A 5,000-nucleotide genomic window follows, 5' to 3' on the forward strand; every position below is an offset into this window, starting at 1 on the left:
AAGCGGCGGCTCGTCCAACTGAGGTTAATCTGGAGATTTGGAGAATAATCTCGTGAACGCCTGATTTATTTAAAGTAAAGCATCCCCGGACGCTTCAAGTCAAATAATATGTGACCCACCGAATTTAGTCGGTATTGTGTCGGAATGACTAACATGCTTAAAATAGAATTTACAACCCCCCCCCCCCCCCCCAAAAAAAAATATTTTTTTTTAAAAATTAAAAAATTTGAACTGTGGTTAATTGAGCGGCTATGAGGTCTTGTGGTATGACACTCGCTTTCGGATCGGAAGGTCCTGGGTTAGAGCCTAGCTCGGTGCATAGATGAGTCCTTGGAAATGGCTCTTTACTCACATTCTCTCACCGTACTCAGGTGTAAAATGAGTACCTGACCGTTAACAGTGATGTCTCTGTCCGAAAAAAATTGTAATATCGCCTAACAGGCGTCATGTCTCGTTCTACATGGTAAGTGTGGCTGTTGGCCAGGGATCCCCCGTAAAGCGCTTTGAAGAAGATTAGTGCATATTGCCCTATATAAAAGGTCAATTTTTAAAAAAAATGTTTTATTGAGGAGAATGAATATAGAATTTTAGAGTGGTTAAAAACGAAATGTCATAACTTGGATCAGTTTGGCTTTCATTTTGAGTTTTTAGCATTTGTTTCATCCCGACATAATACACATTTTTTGTGACGATGGGTAACATATGTGACCCACCATCTCTAAACGGGATGAGCCTGATGCTTTAAATTGAATATTAAGCTTAATAATGTATAAAATTTAGGTTACAATCAACACATACCGCCACGTAAGAGGCTGAGTTGTGATTCATCCATTTCACAAAACTTTTTGATTTCCTAATTAATGACCATCTATAAATAAATACATAGACTTACCATACATATGGTGACATTGCAAATTTCTCTTGTGGATTAAAAACATTGCTATGCTCAATGACCTTAACCCTCTCCTTACCAACTACAGCAAAATCGTCACATTTGTTACGACACAATATATATTTTTTCTTATTCAGATTTATTTTGTACATCGCAATGATCTTTGTTTAATTAATAAGAAGATAAAGTTGTGTTGTAGAGAGATTGTTTGAGTTTTAAAAATCAATTTGTCTGCTGGGTAAGCGTTCCATTTTCGGGAAAATACTGAAAATGATCAGTAAGGAGAGAGTTAACATCCCTAGAAATATATCTTTATCCCAAGAACTATGTAGAACCAGATTGCCAGTTTCTATGTCACTAGTTGTGAGCTCTTTTGAGGATCCGACTTTATACAGTATCACCACAGCCACCATCATCACGGGTTAGCATAATCGAGTACTCGTTCAAATCTGGGCCGAGTAGGATTATGTATGTTAAGTGCATTACCCACGGTAACAACATTAACTACTAGTATCGTCATCCGCTGAATGAATGCACTCACTGTAGCTTGACCTTGTTTAAAACCGATTCCTGGTATCGACCCCAACCATAATGTATTTAGTGCATGTTGTATGTTGTATATAATGCCTTCCTTCAAAACACGATAGTTATATTCTATTATAATGTGTGTCAGTCTAGTATTATGTCCTAGTGAATCAGACGAAGAAAAGTATGGTTAACCAGTTAACTGCCGTACTCTGGGAAAACTCGGTATTTAACAATTTGGCCAGAAAGCTCGTCCTTCAAATATCGATCGATTTAAATGATCCTCATCAGTGCTGATGGTGACAAAAAGTGAAAAATTAGGAAAATGTTGAACGATTGCCTTTAAGCACCATTTCTACTGCACTAAACCCCACTTTTAGAGCAATGGAGATGATAGACTATCATTGATACTCTAACTAACTTCTGGAGAGTGGGAAACTGCACCTGTGTGTTCCATAACACATCAACTCTCTCATTGCTAGCACATTGTTTCGAGAAAATGTAATTTTCAAAAGGAGGAAATTCCTCCTCTGGACTCCAAAATTGCGGATTTCCGCGGATCCGAGGAAAACCATCAGTACTGCCTCATATAAGTAAAAACTTCCAAACCTTAGACTTCGCGAAGGTTTTTGTCATGTTAAAAAAACACGATCTCTATTATCTTCAACATAAAATAAATAATTCATAAAAACTCAACAAATACTACTATTTAAATGTTGGATTACAAATATATTTTTTAGCGTCTAAAACACTCCGGATTAATACCGGTTTGATGCGGTGGCTCACACATTTCATCCATGGCGTTCACCCGGACACATTGCCCCTTTAAGACGACTGGTCACAGAATAGAATATGTACTACAAACTAAAAAATACATATAGATCGTGTGGAACCCAACTGACACCACTTGATAAAGACATGTCATCATGATACAGGTCACCCGTCAGGACCCCGGGACTGCTCCTAGCACGAGATGAGAAATCCTATATTAACCAGGGCCGATCAAACTCTAAATTAAATATTTGGAAACTGGATAGGATAAATATACAACCCTGCAAAACCAACCAATACGCTTCAACAGTCGTAAGGTCACTTCCCTCGTAATGACGCATGGTAACTAAGTAACTGGCTCTAAACTATCGGAACAATGGCGGACGCCCTTATGAAATATTTCTCCGACGAGCATAAAAGCGTATCCAGAGGATAAATAAACATTATAAATCTGATCATGTTTTGACTTTTACACATTCTGATCACAAACATATGAAAAGTTCTAGCCAGCATTAAGAATAATAAGTACCGATTTTCTTTGTTTAGAACCACGATGGCCGCCGTTGCTGGGCGACGTGACATCAGACTATTGAATCCAATTCGCAAAGAGACTTACAGATCTGGATCCTGGCGGACAGTGACGGTAGCTGATAACCGCATCGAAAACATCAGATTCGATGCCCTACTCGCATTTGAACTTTATCCAGCAACAGGGAAGACAATCACCCTGTCATGGACATGCTGCCGAATCTTTAATATTGACAATGCTGATGAGTTCTGTGACAGCAAGCAAAAGGAATATCAGCGCCCCAGGGGCGCATGTTTGATACATCATGTCATGACCTGATTAGATTTTTTGATAGATGGACAACGCGAAGTTGCTCTAATACAGAAAAAATTAAGAAACATCTACAACGTACTTCCTGACCTCATCACACAAACCGGTCATTCTGAAAAGTTTGCCATATTTCCTTATCTGGATTTGGCCAGAATGTTTAGATTAATCAACAGCGAAGTTCGTGTAAATACGACGGTTGTCACATTGCAGTCGTTCTGAACCGCAAGGTCAAAGGTGCCAGAGTTCTTCGAGATTTCTATAGCGTTCAAATGCCAAAAACAATAGTTTGCTACTCTTTGGATAGAACATCAGTCTATAGTCAAGCACTTTCCGCTAGATCTGACTGACCCAACTACCCTATTATTGCTGGGTGGACAAAATGGTCTGAAAAATCTCTTCTGCACCCAGGATCAATACTCGTCCCTTTTTTGTTTTTTGAAAAGAATTGAAAAACAAGATTCGATTTTTTTAAGAGCAAAAGAAAGTTAACAGTAGAAACCCGTCTCCTTAAAGTTAATATAAGTGACGATATCTTAATAACTACTCGCACCGAACCGGTCGTCAATGAAAATATTGGGCATGTGAGGAAGCATTGAAGAGGCAGAAGATTCTAACATAAAGGTAGAATGCATTGGATACCATTCATAAACACAGTTTAAACCTTTCTCGTGTAGTATAAATGACTTTGAGCAGACGTGATACCAATTTACAGGTCTGATAACCCACCTTGTCATGGGCTAATTGTTGTAATGGAAATACTCTCAAACCCCCGCAAAATTATTGTCCATTATAAAGTTGTATGTATGCTGTTTTAACCTTTGTAAGATTGTATGCTTTTTAAACTCAGATTGTACGTCTTTTCATGAAATTCAAATCCTTATATTTTTCAGAAAAGCTGTTGTATTTCTGTTCCTCATTAGGTTCCTTGGCTTCTTCATGCTTCCTACAATATATATTTTGACAATTAATTGCTGTTTGATAGATTTAAGGGGCTTGTTTCATTGCTTCATTATTTTATTTTCAAGTTTTCCAGAAGTTCCTGAAATTTTTCACCCTCACAAAATTAATACAACGGCGGGGAGTGAGACGATTGGACGGTTACATTTCAAATTCTACACTTGTTCTCCAAATCTTAATCTTTTTTGACAAGCAATCTTATACTTTTTCTTGTGTTGAGGTTGGCAGTCCCGCTTTACGATAACTAAAATTATCTTATATTATTCATTTCGGATCCGAGTACTCAAATTTAGACACACATATACACACGCGCGCACACACTCACCCCCCCCCCCCCCCCCCCCCCCCCCCCTCACCCCCATACATAATGCAACATCGGAATGTAATTGAGAACTATCGATTTTAGAAACAATCCATTCACACCCAAATACGAATCCGAATATCTCCTACTAGAACGTCAGTAACAATTAAATATCCACTAAAATAAAACTCGACAATAGGTCATGAGAGGAATTGGGACACCGCTTTGACCATTACTAAAAATAATCACCTTCATCATCATCATCATCATCATCATCATCATCATCATCATCATCATCATCACTGAAACAACCACAATCATCAATACGACCACACAAATACCACCACTATGAGCAGCAGTAGCAGCAACACAATCACCACCATCACCATCATCATCATCGTTGTCGTCGTCATCATCATAACTATCATAATCATAACCACCACAACCATAAATTTGAGTACGAATCCGAATATCTCCTACTTGAATGTCAGTAACAATTAAATATCCACTAAAAAAACTGTCGACAATAGGCCATGAGAGAAATTGGGACACCGCTATGACCATCACTAAAAATAATCAGCTTCATCATCATATCATCATCATCATCATCATCATCATCATCATCATCATCATCACGGAAACCACAGCAACCATCACCACAATCATCACCACGACCACACAAATACGACCACCATGAGCAGCAGTAGCAGCAACAC

At 38.4% G+C, this 5,000-nt stretch overlaps 1 protein-coding gene across 1 annotated transcript in view; it reads right to left on the reverse strand.

Moving 5' to 3' along the window:
* LOC144975323 (protein MON2 homolog) overlaps nucleotides 1-5,000 on the reverse strand; it is a 497,118-nt gene that overhangs the window by 303,376 nt on the left and 188,742 nt on the right. The gene's annotated exons all lie outside the window — the stretch shown is intronic.

The sequence above is a fragment of the Berghia stephanieae genome, chromosome 6 (assembly GCF_034508935.2).
Source record: "Berghia stephanieae isolate SIO BIC M18660-M18661 chromosome 6, UCSD_Bste_1.3, whole genome shotgun sequence".
In the NCBI taxonomy this organism is placed as follows: Eukaryota; Metazoa; Mollusca; class Gastropoda; order Nudibranchia; family Aeolidiidae; genus Berghia; species Berghia stephanieae.